At 42.4% G+C, this 23,150-nt stretch overlaps 1 protein-coding gene across 6 annotated transcripts in view; it reads right to left on the bottom strand.

The window, feature by feature from the left end:
- The window catches only part of NGEF (neuronal guanine nucleotide exchange factor), a 360,617-nt gene that overhangs the window by 128,440 nt on the left and 209,027 nt on the right, over positions 1-23,150 (bottom strand). The window lies entirely within an intron of this gene.

Genomic DNA, 23,150 nt, shown 5'->3' on the forward strand with positions numbered 1-23,150 from the left:
TACCATCTATCTCATTAGAATGAACAGAGAGAGATAATGAAATGTTAACAGAAATAAGAGAAACTAACAATTATCACAATCACTCAACAATCTCCCACCATACTTTTACACTTTAGAGCAATTCAAAGCTATATCACGCCATATAATTTATTTTAACTGTGTATCTTTAAAAAATTTATATGACTAAATAAGTTATGTGACTAAGATGGAGATTTTTTTAAAGACCAGTGCTGGTGATTTTTCCCTGTGAACATTCAGGGGTTTTGTATGTTCACTGAAGTCTTTTTCTGCAGTTATGCATAAATGGTTAATATAGGTTTGTATTGCTCCAAAGTATAAAAATATAGTGGGAGATTGTTGAGTGACTGTGATTTTTCTACCACACTCTTATACATTGGTCATTGATTTCAATTCTCCTAGTACTGACTATTTAGGGAGATAAAGTTCCTAGATGAAATAAAGGGAGGGGTGTGGGGGACTATTTTAGATCTAGGGCCCTGTTTACTAAGGTGCGCTAGCATTTTTAGCGCATGCTAAAAATTAGCACGCGCCTTGTATTATGGCCATCTTCATGGTTAGTGCAAGCTTATGCTTAGTGCGCCTCTAGCACGGCTTAGTAAACAGGGCCCCTAGTCGTTACTGGAATGCAGGACTTAGAGGTAATGGTGTTGGGTCCACTTGGCAATAATGATCATAACACGATCAAATTTGAGTTTAAATCTGGAGTGAAGACATTAAGGAATTCTACAGCATTAGCATTTAATTTCAAACGGGCAACAAAAATAAAATGAGGAAAATGGTTTTAAAAATATAGGATTTTTTTTGGGCATGAACTATGCTACTAGTCTGTTGTATTGCATAATATTATGGTCTCCATATTATTTATATATGGAGTCATAAATTTCCTTTGATTTTCGTTTTGTTTACCATCCCACATTGTAGTAGACTGTATTAGAATTGAAGGGCTCCTTTTACAAAGCTGTGCTAGTTAATTCCAGTGTGGCAAGTGTAACGAAGCTCATAGGAATTGAATGAGCTTCATCCCATTTGCTGCACAGCTTTGTAAAAGGAAGTTTTTTCCTTTTATGTAATAGCTGGTATTGTCTTTTTCCTTTTTTGCTAATTTCTGTATTTCCTTCTAAGGAAATATTGGAAGTTTTCAATAAATGTAAATGTATATATATATATACAGCAGAATGTGTTCTATCCTGTGACAGCCTTTCCCTGGTTCTGATGTGGCTCTCGGGTGAGTGTGACACCTTTTCTGTTATGCGCACTGCAGAGTCACATCAGCAATGCATTGTGGTGGGTGTAGGGTATTGGGCTCCGTGATTCCACTAGCTTGTGGCAAATGCTCATGATGTTGGTAGTTGGTAGGCTCTACTCCCATGGTGCTTTTCCCCCTGCTTACTGGGTCAGAGTGTGCCCTGTTTTGTTTCTGGTAGTCCATGAGGTAGTGGCCATTTTTGTAAGCCAGTTTTAGATCCCTTTCACGTGTTAGCCACGTTACAGAACTTAGTTCTTACCTTGAATGTGGCTGAAAGAGGGCATTGTACAGCATTCTGCCAGCTCTGACCTACTGCTCATCTCAGTACCAGGGAGACTCGTTGCCAGTGGGGCTCAACCTCTGATCTGCAGTTAACTGTGAGTAAGTGTGCTTATTCCAATAAAGGACGTTTTCGGAGAGATTAGTCTTCAGGTGTCAACTGGTGTGCCAATGTTATATAGCAGCAACAAGTCCTAGAGGCCTGCATGTGATGCACTTAGGGAATAGAAATCCACGGGAGACGTATGTGTTAGGTGGAGAGAGTCTGATAGGTACGGGCGGAGAGAGGGATCTTGGGGTGATAGTATCTGAGGATTTGAAGGCAACGAAACGGTGTGACAAGGCGATGGCCCTAGCTAGAAGGTTGTTAGGCTGTATAGAGAGAGGTGTGACCAGCAGAAGTAAGGGGGTGTTGATGCCCCTGTATAAGTCGTTGGTGAGGCCCCATCTGGAGTATTGTGTTCAGTTTTGGAGGCCGTATCTTGTTAAGGATGTAAAAAGAATTGAAGCGGTGCAAAGAAAAGCTATGAGAATGGTATGGGATTTGCGTTACAAGACGTATGAGGAGAGACTTGCTGAACTAAACATGTATACTCTGGAGGAAAGGAGAAACAGGGGTGATATGAGACAGACGTTCAAATATTTGAAAGGTATTAATCCGCAAACAAACCTTTTCCGGAGATGGGAAGGTGGTAGAACGAGAGGACATGAAATGAGATTGAAGGGGGGCAGACTCAAGAAAAATGTCAGGAAGTATTTTTTCACGGAGAGAGTAGTGGATGCTTGGAATGCCCTCCCGCGGGAGGTGGTGGAAATAAAAACGGTAACGGAATTCAAACATGTGTGGGATAAGCATAAAGGAATCCTGTGCCGAAGGAATGGATCCTCAGGAGCTTAGTCAAGATTGGGAGGCGGGGCTGGTGGTTGGGAGGCGGGGATAGTGCTGGGCAGACTTATACGGTCTGTGCCAGAGCCGGTGGTGGGCAGCGGGACTGGTGGTTGGAAGGCAGGGATAGTGCTAGACAGACTTGTACGGTCTGTGCCAGAGTCGGTGGTTGGGAGGCAGGGCTGGTGGTTGGGAGGTGAGGATAGTGCTGGGCAGACTTATACGGTCTGTGCCCTGAAGAGCACAGGTACAAATCAAAGTAGGGTAAACACAAAAAGCAGCAAATATGAGTTATCTTGTTGGGCAGACTGGATGGACCGTGCAGGTCTTTTTCTGCCGTCATCTACTATGTTACTATGTTACTGCATTGAGTAAACTATCTATATTTATTCAATGAAGTAAATTTCAGAAAATAAAGAGGCTTCAGGTGAGTGTTGATGTGTTGAGGTTATGCTTCTAGGATATTAAAGCTTCACAGATATTACTCTTTAAGAGGCCTTGACAATTACATTAGAAGCAGAAAGCTTGTGAGGGGTCAGCTTGTCCATTAGATCATCAAGGACTAAAAGGGACACTCAGGGAACAAAAGGCCACAGTAGAGGGACTAAATTAATTATTTGTTTTGGTCTTTACCGAGGAGGATGTAAAGGAGCCATCCATGCCAGAAATGGTGTTAAAGGTGACGATGCAGAGGAATGAGCTTGGAAAATGTAATAGGGCAAATTGACAAGCTGTAGAGCAGCAAATCACCTGGACCAGATGGTATACATCCCAGAGTACTGAATGAACTCAAACTTAAATTGCAGATCTACTGTTGATAATCTGTAACCTATGGTTTACAGTACCTGAAGACTGTAACTGGACAACATAAAACCAATTTTTAGAAAGGGGTTCAGGGGTAATCCAGGAAAATACAGACTGGTGAACCTGATGTCAGGGTTAAACAAACAATTCTATCAATGGAGGAAGATGAATAGTGAAGTTCTACAGGGATCTATACTGGGATTTTTAACATATTTATCAATGATCTGGAAATGGGAATGATTATACAAATTTTCAGATAATACAAAATTATTCAAAGTTGTTAAGTTACATGAAAGCAGTGAGAAACTGCAAGGACCTTTTGAGCCTAGAAAAATGGGTATCCAAATGGTAGATTAAATTCAGAACTCCTTTTACTAAGCTGCAGTAAGCACTAGTGCATGCTTAGCACAGCTTAAAAGGGTTTACCTCAGGATACACTCAGGCATTCTGCGGTAAAAGCCCAATGTGCACAAGCAAACCACACGCTACAAAATATTTCTTTATTTTTCTCTGAGGCGACATTTCTGGGGGTAGAGAGTAGGTATAACAGCACAAATCAATAAGTGCAGCCATATTACCGCATGCTAACTGATTAGGGCATGAGCCCTTATTGCCTACAAAATAGGTGATGGTACGGGCTCATGTGCTAATTTTTGGTAATGGCCATGTGCTGATGGCAACATTAGCGCATGGCCATTAGTCCAAAAAATGGAAAATCAGCCATTTTCCGGCTCTAGCAAAAACTGCCGTAGCACGCGGGAAAAACCCACATAAGAGAGTGCTAAGGCCACTTTTTACCATAGCTTAGTAAAAGGACCCCTTAACGAGGACAAGTGCAAGTGATGCATGTGGGAAGAATAACCCAAATTATAGCTACACAATGTTAGGTTTCACATTAGGAGTCACCACCCAGGAAAAGGATCTTAAGAGACATTGAGGGGCATAATCGAACGAAAACGTCTATCTCCATGGGCGTTTATCTCCAAGAACCGGTCCGTGAAGGGGCGGACCGAACCGTATTTTCGCAAAAAATAGACGTCCATGTTTTATTCGACAATTTGTGAGCTGGGCGTTTTTGTTTTTCAGCGATAATGGAAAATGAAAGCGCCCAGCTCAAAAACGAATAAATCCAAGGCATTTGTTCGTGGGAGGGGCCAGGATTCGTAGTGCACTGGTCCCCCTCACATGCCAGGACACCAACCGGGCACCCTAGGGGGCACTTTTATAAAAACAAAAAAAAAGGTAAAAGAGCTCCCAGGTGCATAGCACCCTTCCCTTGGGTGTTGAGCCCCCCAAATCCCCCTCAAAACCCACTGCCCACAAGTCTACACCATTATTATAGCCCTAAGGGGTGAAGGGGGGCACCTACATGTGGGTACAGTGGGTTTGGGGGGGGGGTTGGATGACTAATAAGCATTAAGCAGCACAATTGTAACAGGTAGGGGGGGATGGGCCTGGGTCCACCTGCCTGAAGTCCACTGCACCCCCTAACAACTGCTCCAGGGACCTGCATACTGCTGCCAGGGAGGTGGGTATGACATTTGATGGTGAAAATAAAAAGTTGTGAAACATCATTTTTTTGTGGTGGGAGGGGGTTAGTGACCACTGGGGGAGTCAGGGGAGGTCATCCCCGATTCCCTCCGATGGTTATCTGGTCATTTAGAGCACTTTTTTGGGACCTGTTTGTGTGAAAAAAGGGTCCAACAAAAGTGTCCTAAATGTTCGCTAAAAACGCCTTTATTTTTTCGATTATCGCCCTAACGCGTACATCTCTCCTCGGCCGATAACCACGCCCCAGTTCCACCTTCGCCACACCTCTGACACGCCCCCATCAACTTTGTCCGCATCCGCGACGGAATGCAGTTGAAAACGTCCAAAATCGGCTTTCGATTATACCGATTTATTCGTTTTTGTGAGATAAACGTCTATCTCCCGATTTGGGTCGAAATCTAGGCGTTTTTCTCTTTCGATTATAAGGTGGATTATGGACAATACATTGAAATTTTCTGGCCCCGTTTGCAACAGTGGCCAAAAACGCAAACAGAATTTTATTTTTGTTACATTTGTATTCCACTCTTTCCCACTCATGGCAGGCTCAATGTGGCAGGCAATGGAGGGTTAAGTGACTTGCCCAGAGTCACAAGGAGCTGCCTGTGCTGGGAATTGAACTCAGTTCCTCAGGACCAAAGTCCACCACCCTAACCACTAGGCCACTCCTCCACTAGGAATTGTTGGAAAGAATACAGAATAAAACAAAGAATATCATAATGCCTTTCTATTTGCTCCATGGTGTGAACACAACTTGAGTACTGTGTGAAATTCTGGTTGCCACAACTGAAAAAAAATTATAGTGAAATTACAAAAGGTACAGAGAAGGGCAACCAAAATGATCAAGGACATGGAACGATTCTCTTATGAAGAAAAGCTAAAGAGTTTAGGTGCATAAATTTGCAGTTACAGAATGCTAGCTTAGCACCTACATTCTAACTTTTGGCAACCTTTATAGAAATGCCCCCAGAGTCCATAAGCCACTGCTTATCCCTGGGGATAGTATCATGGAATCTTACACTTTTGGGGATCCTGGATTGGATACTGGTAGAAACAGGATATTGAGCTAGATGGACCTTTGGTCTGACCCAGCTTGGCAACTATTATGTTTTTACCTATCATTCTGAGCCTACATCCGAGACTTGAATCCCACACCTTAGCGAATGCTTTGCAGATACTGAACCTTAGGCCTGAATCACAGACCAGTTTGTCTATGTATATTTATTTCTTCCCAAATGTAAGAAGATATTTCTATATTTAATAAGGGCATGAAATTTATCACTGTGTGAAAGGGTATGAATAGGACTATTTTTTTACAGTCTGATTCTCATTCTTATTTTAATCTTTATGCAATGCACTCAATAGAGTAGTTAAGAATGAAAGAATGATGAAACTGAAATGGCAATAGAGACAAATGAGAAACAGAGAAAAACAGGAAAGGAGGAAATGGAAAAAGACATGAGACGGAAGAAGAAGCAATATGATTGATATATATTGCCAACAGAAATGCTGCAGAGAGTTCTCTAAACAAATGCGGAACTGTCCATGTACAGAATGTTCTGAAAGAATGACAGAAGTGAAGGGCTAAGGAGATTTCCTCTATCACTCACCATACAAAACAGAATACTCATTCTGCTGCTTGCTCTTAAAAAAAAAGAATGCAAACTGCTTTCATTAACAGGCATTAAATGCCATAAAGATATTCAGTCAGTACTTAAACATTTATAGCAAGGTCTGGAAATATAGTATACAGACCCAGGGGAAAACATGCATGACTGTCATAGACTCTTGCCCCAACAACAACAACAATTAAAAAAAAACCCCTGATGATTATTTGAGTTCAGTCTAAAAAGAAAAACACAGGCAGATCTTCACCAAATATAGATGAAGTAACTACAAGCTGGAAATAGAACCTTGCAAACATAAGCTCCACTGGACTTGTCTGCAGTCAGTGTAGCTGCAGGAAATGGAAACTCATGGTTTTGTCTTCTATTAAAGAAAATGCAGCTTAAATATAAGAAATATACTCAGATTTATATTTGATTAAAAAGTTAAATACATCACAAATCCCCCGCACCCCCCCCCCCCAAAGAAGAAAAGCCCTCTGTCATTTTAGTATTAATGAGCAGAAATATCAACATTGTGTGCAATTTTTTTTGTCAACGAACACAAGAGTAGGGGTGTACCAAATAACCACCAGCAGCAGAATATGGACGAACAATCTTTACTGACAAAGCACCTTGTATAAAAAGACACGACATGGAACCACATTTTCCTGGGGTCCTGTCCACTGCAGTAACAGGTATTGAAGCAAGGTGCTAAAACTCCAAATCACAGTACAACTGGCAGAGCATGGGAAGTACAATGATAAGCAAAGACTAAGTTAGACACACAACTGGGTGATGACATCCAATGGCACCAAGATGGAACTCCTCTCACCAGAGATCTGAATTTAGTTTAACGTTCTGAATATGCATGACCAGAAAGGCCCACTTGTGCGCTTGATCAATTCTGCTGTCTATGGAAAACATCTGTTACAAATGTAACAGCATAAGGTGATGTGCCACATGGAGTAAGTGATAACTATTATTGTAGTAATCACAATGCAGCTCACTACTCGGTCTCTCCGAGGTGTTAAAGAATATTTTTTAGTGTTGGTGAAGTAGGAAGGGAACTGATTAACAGCCATCTCCCTCCTGCACCAAAGAGCCCAACAGCAAAACAAATTAGGTAATCCAGTGCCAATGTGGTCTGCGCTTTTAGTGCTGATGCAGGAGTAGTGATGGATGGGCAATTTTGTTCCTGTAGGGAGAATAATATTCAGCAGATGCTTATTAAAGAGGAAGTGGTGATCTTGAGCAGTATTACCCTGGACCTACACTGGAGTAAAAGACTTTGTTATACAGGGAAGAACAGGTTACTAAGATGAGGGATTCCTCAATGCCAGAGGATAAACATGTGAGACTGGGGAACCAGAGCTTAGACATCTTTGAGAAAGCCCTCCAGTGAGACTTGCTAGAGACTTGCAAAGGAAAAGGTTTGTATACACTATGCACCAGCACCATGATAACCAAGCTTACACAAACACATTCATCATGAATAACTCATCTGTATGCTTACTTATTTGTTACATGGAAGAGTAGCCTAATGGTTAGTGCAATGTTTTGAGACACTGGGGAACTGGGTTTTAATTCCTACTGCAGCTACTTGTGATTCTGGCTAAATTACTTAACCCTCCATTGCCCCAGGTACAAAAACTTAATTGTGAGCCCACTAGGGACAAAGATATTACCTATCAATAATAAATGTAAACCACTTTGGATGTATCTCAGAAAGGTGATATATCAAATCCCTGACCCTTTAAATCAACTACAAATTACATTTGTACCCAGCTATGGAACGCACTACTGAAGGCCATAAAAACAACGCAAGACCTAACTATCTTCCGAAGGCTATTGAAAACAGATTGGTTCAAGAAGGCATACCATAAACAGCCATCTTAAATACTAAATAATAAGATTTTACACAACCTAGACACAACTGAAATCATATCACTTGACTGTTTCACCTCTTTACTACTAGTGAACAAGCACTATCACCTCAATCCTTATGTCGAACATGGTCTCTCCATAATCGATGACCTAATGAATGTTATAATCCAATTGTCACTCAGGAACCTTCATGCAATACCATAATATATTCTTCTTTACCATGCATGTAGGCATATGATATATATATATATATATATATATATATATATATATATATATAAAAGGCAACCCCAACGTTCTGAAGCCTCCACGGAAGTTGAGGCGCTCGAGATATCCGGTGTGCCCTGGAGTGTCTGCACCGCCCTCGCGTCAAAACGTCATGACGTCGAGGGTGGAGCTATAACACTCGAGGCCCGAAACCGAAACGCCACAGGCACGGCCACGGAGGCGCAGCAAACAAAAAAAAAAAAACCCTACCCACACACTGCGACGCGAACACCGAACAAGGCAAGTCACTCGGAGGGAGGGGGCCACTTGCTAGCGCCCGTTTCATTGCCCTCAGAAACGGGCATTTATTCCTAGTATATATATATATATACCATGAACTGTTCCATGTATGTTATGTTCTATCTATGTTACCATGTATGTATGCACCTTAACGCAACACCACTTGCATTCTGTTACCCGGAAATGGCAACCACCATTACGGCAAATGTAAGCCTCATTGAGCCTGCAAATTGGTGGGAAAATATGGGATACAAATGCTACAAATAAATAAATAAACACACTAATAGAATTTATCAGGTAAAGGTGAACTGTACAAAGTATATAAGAGGCGTGCAGGGCATAGTGTGAGATGTTGCGGTGTTGGCTCCCCTGGGAAACAGCGTTCATAACATGATCAAATTTGAGCTACTATCTGGGATGAAACCGAGAAAGAAATCTACCTGCATTTAATTTTCGTAAGGGCAACTATAATAAAATGAGGAAAATGGTTAAAAAGAAGCTAAAAGGATTGGCTGCTAAGGTTAGGACACTAAACCATGCATGGATGTTATTCAAAAATACCATCACGGAACCCCGACTAGATGCATTCCACGTATTTGCAAAGGTGGTAAAAAGAGAAAACAACAGCTAGCATGGTTAAAAGGTGACATAAAAGAGGTTATTACAGCCAAGAATGGAAAAAGGACCCAACTGAAGAAAGTAAGATGCAATATAAGCACTGGCAAGTCAGATGCAAAGTATTAATTAAGATGGCTAAAAAAGAATATGAAGAGAAACGACGCAGAGGCTAAAACTCACAGTAACAACGTTTTCAGGTACACCAGAAGCAGAAAGCCTGCAAGGAATCCATGGGACCGTTAGATCATGGAGGAGTGCAAGGGGCACTCAGGGAGCACAAGACCATAGTGGAGAAACTGAATGAATTCTTTGCTTCGGTCTTTACAGAAGAAGATGTAAGAGATCTGCCTGTACTGGAAATGGTTTTCAAGGGTGATGCGGAGGAGCTGAAAGAAATGAACTCAAGCATGAAATTGCTGATCTGCTGTTAGTAATATCTAACCTGTCGGAGGGGAAGTGATGTCAGCTTCCAGGATGGGTGCCTGATTTTAGGATCCAGCTCTTCCTCGTAAAATAAAGCTTACATCTCTAACTATTGGTGGTTTTAAAAGCAATTTTACATGGGTCTGCTTTGCTGGTCATTCAGGATGGCCTAAAAGCCAAAATCTGTGGATATTAAAGAGTCTCTCCTTCAATTTCAGCGGACTGCATCTGGTGATGTCTTGATGCAGGCCTTGTGGCCTGTTTCTCCTGAAAAGCCTCAACTGGGTCTTTCTTGTAGTGGCTCAGATGAGGAAGATGCAGAGTCTATTAACCTGTGGAGTACTACCTGAGAAGTTCAGCTTTGTTTTAGAGATTTACAAACAGAGCTGAAGGAGATGAGTGAGGAATTCATGTCCCGCATTCATACTATGCATACAGATATGTGAGAACTGGGGTCTTATTTTGAGGATCTGGAAGTAGAAAAGAACAGGAAGAAGTGGTATCTGACTTGCAAACTAGATATATTGCCTTAGAGTCTCAATCTGAAGATTTGCAATTTAAATTGGACGACACTGAGAACAGGGGCCAACACAATAACATGATTCAGAGCAATACTGGAGACTAAGAATCAGGAAAATGTTTGGGAGGTGATTCAGACCTTGTGTCGGATAACAGGCCCTGTGACATTACTGTGTATTTCTCGAGATACCTGGATAAGGAGGCAATTTTGCAGAAGGCATGGACTCTTCCTTCCTTGCAGTTTCAGTGTGCCTCAGTTGCAGTTTATTAGGATTTATCAGATTTTATCTTGGCTAAGAGACGGGAATTCAAGCTTGTTTTGGAAATACTTTGGAAGGAACAGATCGAATATCGCTGGCTTTTCCCCCTGGCTCTCAGTTTTCCACTTAAAGAAGCTTTGCACAGATTCAAGAAGCCAGATGAAGCTTGGAAGTTGTTGCGGCAGGCAGGATTGGCTAAAACCCCTTCACCTGGGCCTAATGTGGCCTCCTCAGTGGTGGCTCCAAAGACTAAATGCTGGGCTAGAGTGCCCAGCAAATGAAAATGCCTCCAGCATCACTCAGATCATAAGTCCTGAAATCATATGGCTGGTGACTTGGAGTTTTTCTTTTTTCTTTTAGTGTTCTGCAGGACTACAACAGGACCTGGTTCTCTCATCACTTGTCTGCCTTGCTCCTCAGTTTTCTGTACATGGATCAGGGATTATTGGCTTTTCAGTTTTTGTTGTTTGATTTAAAATTCAGTGGCTAATTAAGTACCACAATTGCTGATTTGCTTATTATATCATTTGGGAGAATTTGTTTCCTAAGCTAAGATGACTCTTTTGCTGTTAATTAATTGTATAAAATTATGAGTGTGTGGGTGTGTGAGATGTGTGTCGAATTGTTTTTTCTTTTGCAGGGGTGGTTGGATATTCCATGCGGGATAGAGCAGCTTTCCTCTCCTTAGGGTATTTCTTGTTGGTTCTCCTCCTTCTTGTTTTCAACTTGGGGAAGAGGGGGGGGGGGGAGGCTGGGAGATTATGGGGGTTTTGGTAGTTGAAAGGGGGTGTTTGATTTTTCTTCTTGTTTGTATGGGATGGGGGATTGGGTTGTTTTTATTTTGTGTTGTTTTTTGTATATACTGCTTTATCCTGGGGGTTTGGGGGGAGAGGGGGATAAGGTTATTGATCTTTACTTTGGAGCTCAGGTGGATTGGGATGTTGTTGCTGCTTTTTATTTACTTACTATGCCAACTGCTGTGAACATAGTCACTTTAAATGTGAATGGTCTCAACTCACCCAGAAAACGTTCATTACTATTTCAATTTTTGCTGTGTCAGAAAATACAGGTAGTCTTTATACAGGAGACTCGCCTTAAAAGATCCCATGAATATTTGTTAAACCATAGAGCGTACTTCCATATATTGTTTATGTCAGATACTTATGATGTTAAAAAGCGGGGAGTGGCTATTCTCTTTCACAGGGATTTGAAACTACAGGTCTGGAAGGTAAAAAGAGATACCCAGGGGCAATACTTATTGGCCCATGTCCAGATAAATGAGGTTGATTTGACCTTAGCCTATGTTTACACTCCAAACGTTGGACAGACTGAGTTTTTGGCAGAAGTTAAACTTCAAATTGATGGTTTTATTCAGGGCCCCTTGGTTTGTGCTGGGGATTTTAATGTATGTTTGAACCCTACTATGGATGCCACAGGTACTTGTTCTGTGGATGATAAATCTGTTACGAAAAGCCTTTAATCTTTCTGTTCATGACATGTGGTTATTTGATGCTTGGAGAGAGATCAATGACACTCAAGAGAGATTATACCTATTTTTCTTCCGCCATGGGCCATATTCCCATATTGATTATATGCTGCTGGATGTAGTCTTTCGGGGCCAAACCGGAATGGCTTCCATAGCGAATTTAACTCTTTTTCATCATGCCCCTTGTCAGGCTGAGTTATTACATATCTGTACAGAGTCTGTGGATCATTTTTGGTCTCTTAATACTACCCTCCTGAAAGATGATTTTGTAGTACAGGAATACAGAGAGCTTTTGAAGGAATATTTATTACATAATTTGGACAGGTCCTTCACTTTCTGTGGTGTGGGATGCTTCGAAGGCAGTTACAAGGGGTTTATTTTTGAAACATGCTGCTTTAAAAAAAACGAAAGCGTGAGTCCCTTAAAGAATTTTTTCTTACTCGTAATCCCAACTAGAATCTGAACATAAGTTGTGTGGTTCTTCTAAGATATTGGGGGAACTTTGTGAGGCTCGCCTCGGATAGGGTGAAACAGCGCTGTTATGAATATTCTGGTAAGGCGAGCTCTATTTTGGCTTGTAAGCTCTGGAGGCCATAGGCGGATAGGAAGATTGGGAAAATTAAGGACAATAGAGGCCATTTATTATATAAATCTTCCCTCATTAGGGCTCGTTTCCGTGAATATCTGAAAGGGCTGTATGCCCGAGATGATGAAATAGAGGCCTCTGCTATTGATTCTCATTTGGGTTCATCCGTTCTGCCTTGCCTTTCGGAATCCCAGCGGGAGCATTTGGAAGTAGTAGTTTCCCCTGAGAAGGTTTTGAAGGCCATACAATCAATGGCAAAGGGGAAGTTACTTGGTTCGATGGACTCCCTTTGGAAATCTACAAAACATTTGCAGTTGAGCTTTCCCCTTTGCTAGCAGAAGTTATAAATAGCATGAGAGACGGGGCTCAGATGCCTTCCTCTATGTTGGAGGCTTGGATTTCTGTTCTTTTAAAAGAAGGGAAAGATAAAGCAGATTGTCAAACATATCATCCTATTTCAATGTTAAATGCGGATGTAAAGCTTCTAGCTAAAGTTCTGGCTGTGCAGCTGGGCTCTGTGCTGCCTACTTTGATACACCCCAATCAGGATAGATTTGGTTTTAAGAGACAAGCAGCTAATAACATTTGTAAAATTATTAACTTAAATTATATTTCATCAGGGGCTAGTCACAGTTTTTTATTTTGGGAATAGATGCTGAGAAAGCATTTGACAGAGTCCACTGGGGCTTTTTAGACTGTGTTATGGTAACTAAGGGTACTGGCCCTTTGTTTAGGACTTGGATCCTAGAGCTTTATTCCAAACCAGTTGCTTGTGTTCACATTAATGGTGGAAATTCAGCTATGTTTTCCCTTACCAGAGGTACAAGGCAGGGCTGTCCATTATCTCCCTTGCTGTTTGCCCTGGTGATGGAACCACTTGCATCAGCCATACGAGCCAATCCTAATCTGAGGGATTTCAGTGGGTGACGCTCAATATAAAATTAGTTTATTTGCTGACGATGTTTTATTGTCTTTAACGGTTCCTGTTACTACTTTGCCTAACATGATCTCCATACTGCAGGCCTATTCCCGAGTTTCAGGATTTAACATGAGTAAAACTGAGGCCCTTAACCTGACAATAGATGGCTCTACTTTATTTCAAATACAGCAATCTTTCCCATTTCAGTGAGCCAGGGAGACCATTTCGGCAGGAAGGGGAGGGGCTACAATACCTGGGTGTATGGTTGAAATCTGATTATTCTCAATTGTATGCTGCTACTTAGCCAAGGTTGTTTTTGGCCATTAAAACTGATTTACATAAGTACATAAGTATTGCCACACTGGGAAAGACCAAAGGTCTATCAAGCCCAGCATCCTGTTTCCAACAGTGGCCAATCCAGGTCACAAATATCTGGCAAGAACCCAAAAAAGTACAAAACATTTTATACTGCTTATCGCAGAAATAGTGGATTTTCCCCAAGTCCATTTAATAACGGTCTATGGACTTTTCCTTTAGGAAGCCATCCAAACCTTTTTAAAACTCTGCTAAGCTAACTGCCTTTACCACATTCTCTGGCATCGAATTCCAGAGTTTAATTACACGTTGAGTGAAGAAACATTTTCTCCATTTCGTTTTACATTTACTACTACTACTACTACTACTATTTAGCATTTCTATAGCGCTACAAGGCATACGCAGCGCTGCACAAACATAGAAGAAAGACAGTCCCTGCTCAAAGAGCTTACAATCTAATAGACAAAAATAAATAAAGTAAGCAAATCAAATCAATTAATGTGAACGGGAAGGAAGAGAGGAGGGTAGGTGGAGGCGAGTGGTTACAAGTGGTTACGAGTCAAAAGCAATGTTAAAGAGGTGGGCTTTCAGTCTAGATTTAAAGGTGGCCAAGGATGGGGCAAGACGTAGGGGCTCAGGAAGTTTATACCAGGCGTAGGGTGCAGCGAGACAGAAGGCGCGAAGTCTGGAGTTGGCAGTAGTGGAGAAGGGAACAGATAAGAAGGATTTATCCATGGAGCGGACTGCACGGGAAGGGGTGTAGGGAAGGACGAGTGTGGAGAGATACTGGGGAGCAGCAGAGTGAATACATTTATAGGTTAGTAGAAGAAGTTTGAACAGGATGCGAAAACGGATAGGGAGCCAGTGAAGGGTCTTGAGGAGAGGGGTAGTATGAGTAAAGCGACCCTGGCGGAAGATGAGACGGGCAGCAGAATTTTGAACCGACTGGAGAGGGGAGAGGTGACTAAGTGGGAGGCCAGCAAGAAGCAGATTGCAGTAGTCTAAACGAGAGGTGACAAGGGTGTGGATGAGGGTTTTGGTAGAATGCTCGGAAAGAAAGGGGCGGATTTTACGGATGCTGTAAAGAAAGAAATGACAGGTCTTGGCGATCTGCTGGATATGAGCAGAGAAGGAGAGAGAAGAGTCAAAGATGACCCCAAGGTTTCGAGCTGAGGAGACAGGGAGAATGAGAGAGCCATCAACAGAAATAGAAAACAGGGAGAGTGGGGAGGTGGGTTTGGGGGGAAAATGAGAAGCTCGGTTTTGGTCATGTTTAATTTCAGGTGGCGTTGAGACATCTAGACAGCAATGTCAGACAAGCACGCTGAAACTTTGGTTTGGATGCAAGGTGAGATATCAGGGGTAGAAAGGTAGATTTGGGAGTCATCAGCATAGAGATGGTAGGAAAAGCCATGGGATGAGATTAATGAACCAAGGGAAGAAGTGTAGATAGAAAAGAGGAGGGGACCAAGAACAGAACCCTGAGGTACGCCGACAGGCAGAGGGATAGAAGTAGAAGAGGATCCACCAGAGTGAACACTAAAGGTGCGGAGGGAGAGGTAGGAAGAGAACCAGGAAAGGACAGAGCCCTGGAATCCAAGTGAGGACAGGGTATCGAGAAGTATGCTGTGATCGACAGTGTCAAAAGCAGCGGAAAGATCAAGAAGAATGAGGATGGAATATTGACCTCTGGATTTAGCCAGTAATAGGTCATTGGAGACTTTAGTAAGCGCAGTTTTGGTTGAGTGGAGAGGGCGAAAACCAGATTGTAATGGGTCAAGAATAGCATGTGAGGAGAGAAAATCAAGGCAGCGGCGGTGAACAGCACGCTCAAGTAATTTGGAGAGAAAAGGAAGGAGGGAGATGGGTCGGTAATTAGAGGGACAAGTAGGGTCAAGTGAAGGCTTCTTAAGGAGAGGTGTGAGCACAGCATGTTTAAAGGCAGCAGGGACAGTCGCAGTGGAAAGTGAGAGGTTGAGAATGTGACAGATAAAAGGAATAAGAGTAGGAGAGATGGCATTAAGAAGGTGGGTGGGAATGGGATCAGAGGAACAGGTGGTACATTTTGAGGAAGAAAGGAGAAGTGTAGTTTCTTCAATAGTAACTTCAGGAAAGGAGGAAAGGGAATGAGGGGAAGGAGAGAGAGGGGGACGGACTAGTGGAGGGAGAGGTGGTGAGGTAGAGAAAGCAAGGTTTATCTTTTGAACCTTGTTGTGAAAGAATTCAGCAAGGGTCTGAGGAGATAATGAAGGGGGAGTTGGGGGAGGGGGCACCTTGAGGAGAGAGTTCAATGTGGTGAAGAGAAGTCGAGGATTAGAGCCAAGAGAGTTCGTCAGTTGGATATAATAATCCTGTTTGGCACGTAAAAGAGCAGATTGGAAGGAGGTCAGCATGAACTTAAAGTGTAAGAAATCAGCAAGGGCCCGAGATTTCCGCCAGAGGCATTCGGCGGAGCGGGTACAGGAACGTAGGTAGCGGATATTAGAAGTCAGCCAAGGTTGGGGTTTTGTACACAAAGTTATTCAAAGTTGTTAAATCGCGGGAGGATTGTGAAAAATTACAAGAGGACCTTACGAGACTGGGAGACTGGGCGTCTAAATGGCAGATGACGTTTAATGTGAGCAAGTGCAAAGTGATGCATGTGGGAAAGAGGAACCCAGATTATAGCTACGTCATGAAAGGTTCCACGTTAGGAGTCACGGACCAAGAAAGGGATCCAGGTGTCATCGTTGATGATACGTTGAAACCTTCTGCTCAGCGTGCTGCTGCGTCTAAGAAAGCAAATAGAATGTTAGGTATTATTAGGACAGGAATGGAAAACAAGAATGAGGACGTTATAATGCCTTTGTATCACTCCATGGTGCATTGTAGCTTCATCGCATGCCCACTAGTCCTAGTATTTTTGGAAAGCATAAACAGATGCTTCACATCTACTACCCGTTCCACTCCACTCATTATTTTATAGACCTCTATCATATCTCCCTTCATCAGCTGCCTTTTCTCCAAGCTGGAGAGCCCGAGCCGTTTTAGCCTTTCCTCATAGGGAAGTCGTCCCATCACCTTTATCATTTTCGTCGCCCTTCTCTGCACCTTTTCTAATTCCACTATACCTTTGTTGAGATGCGGCGACCAGAATTGAACACAATATTCAAAGTGCGGTTGCACCATGGAGTGATACAAAGGCATTATAATGTCCTCATTCTTGTTTTCCATTCCTGTCCTAATAATACCTAACATTCTATTTGCTTTCTTAGCTGCAGCAGCACGCTGAGCAGAAGGTTTCAATGTATCATCAACGATGACACCTGGATCCCTTTCTTGGTCCGTGACTCCTAACGTGGAACCTTTCATGACGTAGCTATAATCTGGGTTCCTCTTTCCCACATGCATCACTTTGCACTTGCTCACATTAAATGTCATCTGCCATTTAGACGCCCAGTCTCCCAGTCTCGTAAGGTCCTCTTGTAATTTTTCACAATCCTCCCGCGATTTAACAACTTTGAATAACTTTGTGTCATCAGCAAATTTAATTACCTCACTAGTTACTCCCATCTCTAGGTCATTTATAAATATGTTAAAAAGCAGTGGTCCCAGCACAGACCCCTGGGGAACCCCACTAACTACCCTTCTCCATTGAGAATACTGACCATTTAACCCTACTCTCTGTTTTCTATCTTTTAACCAGTTTTTAATCCACAATACAACACTACCTCCTATCCCATGACTCTCCAATTTCCTCTGGAGTCTTTCATGAGGTACTTTGTCAAATGCCTTCTGAAAATCCAGATACACAATATCAACCGGCTCACCTTTATCCACATGTTTGTTCACCCCTTCAAAGAAATGTAGTAGATTGGTGAGGCAAGATTTCCCTTCACTAAATCCATGTTGACTTTGTTCCATTAGTCCATGCTTTTGAATGTGCTCTGTAATTTTGTTCTTAATAATAGTCTCTACCATTTTGCCCGGCATCGATGTCAGACTCACCAGTCTATAATTTCCCAGATCTCCTCTGGAACCTTTTTTAAAAATCGGCATTACATTGGCCACCCTCCAATCTTCCGGTCCCACGCTTGATTTTAAGGATAAATTACATATTACTAACAATAGCTCTGCAAGCTCATTTTTCAGTTCTATCAGTACTCTGGGATGAATACCATCCGGTCTAGGAGATTTGCTACTCTTCGGTTTGTAGAACTGCCCCATTACATCCTCCAGGTTTACAGAGAATTCATTAAGTTTCTCCGACTCGTCAGCTTCGAATACCATTTCCGGTATCCCACCCAAATCTTCCTCGGTGAAGACCAAAGCAAAGAATTCATTTAATCTCTCCACTACGGCTTTGTCTTCCCTGATCGCCCCTTTTACTCCTCGGTCATCTAGCGGTCCAACCGATTCTTTTGCCAGCTTCCTGCTTTTAATATACCTAAAAACATTTTTACTATGTGTTTTTGCCTCCAACGCAATCTTTTTTTTGAAGTCCTTCTTAGCCTTCCTTATCATCGCTTTGCATTTGACTTGACAATCCTTATGCTGTTTCTTATTATTTTCAGTCACTTCCTTCTTCCATTTTCTGAAGGATTTTCTTTTAGCTCTAATAGCTTCCTTCACCTCACTTTTTAACCAAGCCGGCTGTCGTTTGGTCTTCCGTCCTCCTTGTTTAGTACACGGAATATATTTGGCCTGGGCTTCCAGGATAGTGTTTTTGAACAGCATCCACGCCTGATGTAAAATTTTGATCCTCGCAGCCACTCCTCTAAGTTTTTTTTCACCGTTCTTCTCATTTTATCATAGTCTCCTTTTTTAAAGTTAAACGCTAATGTATTTGATTTCCTATCCAGCTTATAATCAAAAAGAAAAATGCCTATATTTCAACCCAAATCGGGAGATGGGCGTTTTTCTCGCAAAGGCGCCCAAATCGGTATAATCGAAAGCCAATTTTGGGCGTTTCCAACTGCACTCCGTCGTGGAAACGAATAAAGTTGATGGGGGCGTGGTGTAGGCATGGTGGAGGCGGGACTGGGGCGTGGTTATCAGCTGAGGAGAGATGGGCATCTTTAGCTGATAATCGAAAAAAAAAAGGCGTTTTGACCGCGATTTTGGGTCACTTTTTTTGGACCCTTTTTTCTCACGAACAAGTCCAAAAAAAAGTGCCCCAACTGCCCAGATGACCACTGGAGGGAATCGGGGATGACCTCCCCGGACTCTCCCAGTGGTCACTAACCCCCTCCCACCAAAAAAAACCCCACTTTAAAAACTTTTTTTCTAGCCTGTATGCCAGCCTCAAATGCGTACCCATCTCCATGACAGCAGAATGTGTTTGATCCTGTCACAGCCTTTCCCTGGGTCAGATGTGGCTCTCGGGTGCAGTACAGGGTCACTTCAGCATTGCATTGTGGTGGGTGTAGGGTATTGGGCTCCGTGATTTCATTAGCTTGTGTTACAGCCTCACGATGTTGGTAGTTGGTAGGCTCTTCTCCCATGGTGCTTTTCCCCCTGCCTACTGGGTCAGAGTGTGCCCTGTTGTGTTTCCTGTTGTAGTCCATGCGGTAGTGGCCATTTTTGTAAGCCAGTTTTAGTTCCCTTTCCTGTGTTAGCCACGTTAGAGAACTTAGTTCTTACCTTGAATGTGGCTGAAAGAGGGCATTGTACAGCATTCTGCCAGCTCTGACCTACTGCTAATCTCAGTACCAGGGAGACTTGTTGCCAGTGGGGCACAACCTCTGATCTGCAGTTAACTGTGAGTAAACGTGGTTATTCCAATAAAGGACGTTTTTGGAGAGATTAGTCTTCAGGTGTCAACTGGTGTGCCAATGTTATACAACAGCAACAAGTCCTAGAGGCCTGTGTGTATGCAGGTCCCTGGAGCACATTTAGTGGGTACCGCAGTGCACTTCAGCCAGGTGGCCCCAGGCCCATCCCCCCCACCTATAACACTAGTGCTGGTAAATGGGAGGCCTCCAAAACCCACTGTACCCACATGTAGGTGCCCCCTTCACTCCTAAGAGCTATGGTAGTGTTGTACATTTGTGGGTAGTGGGTTTTGGGGGAGGGGGGTTGGGAGCTCAGCACCCGTGGTAAGGGAGCTATGCATGTGGGAGCTTTTTCTGAAGTCCACCGCACTGACCTAGGGTGCCCAGTTGGTGTCCTGGCATATCAGGGGGGTGAGTGTACTATGAATTGTGGCCCCTCCCACGACCAAATGGCTCGGATTAGGACGTTTTTGAGCTGGGCGTTTTTAGTTTCCATTATCGCTAAAAAAAACAAATGCCCAGCTCAAAAACGTCCATTTTTTCAAAAATACGGTTCGGCCCGCCCCTTCACGGACCCGTTCTCAGAGATAAACGCCCATGGAGATAGGCATTTGCGTTCGATTATGCCCCTCCACATATACTTACTTCAAAGCTCATATAAAATCTGATCATATTATGATCACTGTTATCAAGCGGCCCCAGCACCATCGCCTCCCGCACCAGATCATGCAGGAGGTAATTTAGATCGTTGGAAACATCAGAATTTGTCTTGGTTTGATTGTATCTCCACTATTAAAATGAATGTGCTACCAGATTGTTGTATTTGTTTCAAGTGCTACCAGTTAAGGTTTCTTGTCAGGTTCTCTCTTCGTTTCATGGGTTACTAAACGAGTTTATTTGGGGGGTAAATTGGGGGGTAAGAAGCCCAGGCTTTCCCATCGGGTTCTTTTTCGAGATGCTGCCAGTGAAGGATTGGGGGTTCCAGACCTGTGGAATTATTACACAGCAGATCAAGGGCATTCAGCAGTTGAATGGTTCTAAAATAACCATTCCAAATTGTGGGTACAAATTGAACAAGATCAGGTGAGGCTGGTGCTTTTGAAATATCTATTATGGCTTCCCTGTAGACATAGATTTTTACAGGTAGGTGTATCCCCTATAAGTTTGCATATTTTTTAGGTCTGGGATTCCCTGTGGTGGATTTTCAGTTCTCTTGTTACACTCAAATTTGCCATAATCCCACCGAGTTTGGTTCTCTCGATCTATAGATTGTAGGAACAACAGGGATTAACCAGCTGGGGTCAACTCTATGATGAAGATGCCTTGATCTCTTTTCAAACTCTGTCTCGGGATTTTGATTTACCTCAATCTCATTATTATGTTTATGTTCAGTTGGCTCATTTATTGTCTTCTAAGCGTTTTAAGTCCCGGTTGGCAGGGGACTATACCTTCTTGGAGGACACCTATGAGGACTTTAGATCCACAGAAGTTTTGGTGAGTATGCTGTATGGTTATTTGATGGATCTTAGGGTCCTTGGAAGAGGCATAGACTTCAGTGGGAACATGAATTGGGTGTTACATATATTCCGGAGGACTGGGACACCATTGAAAAGTCTCTGGCAAAAACAGCTATGACCTCCAACATCCGTGAGAATAATGTCAAGATTATTTATCGCTGGTACCTTACCCCAGATCATCTCCATCGTTGGTTTCTTCAGACTTCTGATTTATGTTGGAGAGGGTGTAGAGCTCAGGGCACTATGGGTCACATTTGGTGGTCCTGCCCAAAAACAGTTGCATTTTGGAAATCCATTCGCTTCCAGATTTGGTGGATAACTGGTTTGATAGTTCCCTGGGAACCTAGGATTTTCCTGTTGGATAGAGCAATCCCGGGATTTCAGAAATATCAGACATTGTTAGTGTGCCGTTTGCTATATGTGGCTAAGCTTACCTTAGCAGCTGCTTGGAAGACACCAGTGGTCCCACCATTGGTTAAGTGGAGATCTCGACTTTACACTGTATATAAATTGGAAAATCTAAACGCTATTAGTTGAAAATCTTTCAAGACTTGGGAAAACATTTGGGGATCTGTGTGTAATTTGAGCTTTGTTGGTGAGTGAGACCTGGTTTAGCTTTTTCTGTGTGATCACCTTTTTAGGGATCTGGGGTTCGAGTTTTTTTTTCTTTCTTTAGTATTATTTTATTATAAAAACTATAAGTATTAGAGATTTCATTAGCATTGAGATTAAGTTCTGTTTCTACCTGAGCAGATTGTACATTGTACCTGTATGTATTTTTCTTTGTTCACTGTAATAAAGACCTCATTAAAATAAAAATAAAGTAATATGTAATGTGTCTTTAAAATCGTTCACAGTACCTGAAGATTGGAGGGTGGCCAATGAGATGCCGATTTTTAAAAAGAGTTCCAGGGTGATCTGGGAAATTACAGACTGATAAGCTTGACGTCAGTGCCAGGCAAAATAATGGAAACTATTATAAAGAATAAAATTACAGAACACATAGACAAACACCGTTTCATGGGTCAGAGTCAGCATGGATTCAGCCAAGAGAAGTCTTGCCTCACCAATTTGCTTCATTTCTTTGAAGGCGTGGATAAACATGTGGATAAAGGTGAGCCGGTTGATGTAGTGTATCTAGATTTTCAGAAAGCTTTTGATAAAGCTCCTCATGAGAGACTCCTGAGAAAATTAAAGAATCATGGGATAGAAGGCAAGGTACTGGTGTGGATTAAAAATTGGTTACTTGACAGGAAAAAGAGGGTAGGAGTTAAATGGTCATTTCGCTCAATGGAGGAGGGTGAATGGTGGAGTGTCGCAGGGCTCATTACTGGGACTGGTGCTATTTAACATATTTATAAATGATATGGAAATCGGAATGACAAGTGAGGTGATTAAATTTGCAGATGACACAAAACTATTCAAGGTTGTTAAAACACTTGCGGACTGTGAAATATTGCAGGAAGACCTTAGGAAATTGGAAGATTGGGCATCCAAATGGCAGATGAAATTTAATGTGGACAAATGCAAGGTGATTGCACATTGAAAAGAATAATTCAAATCATAATTACCTGATGCTAGGGTCCACCTTGGGGGTCAGCACTCAAGAAAATGATCTAGGTGTTGTTTTAGATAATACGCTGAAATCTTCTGCTCAGTGTGCAGTGGCGGCCAAAAAAGCAAACAGGATGCTAGGAAATATTAGGAAAGGGATGGTGAATAAGACCAAAAATACTATAATGCCTCTGTATTGCTCCATGGTGCGGCCATACCTTGAGCACTGCGTTCAGTTCTGGTCGCCGTATCTCAAAAAAGATATAGTGGAATTAGAAAAGGTTCAAAGAAGAGCAATCAAAATGATAAAGGGGATGAAACTCCTCTTGTATAAGGAAAGGCTAAAGAGGTTAGGGCTCTTCAGCTTGGAAAAGAGACGGATGAGGGGAGATATGATTGAGATCTACAAAATCTTGAG

The sequence above is a fragment of the Microcaecilia unicolor genome, chromosome 10 (assembly GCF_901765095.1).
Source record: "Microcaecilia unicolor chromosome 10, aMicUni1.1, whole genome shotgun sequence".
Lineage (NCBI taxonomy): Eukaryota > Metazoa > Chordata > Amphibia > Gymnophiona > Siphonopidae > Microcaecilia > Microcaecilia unicolor.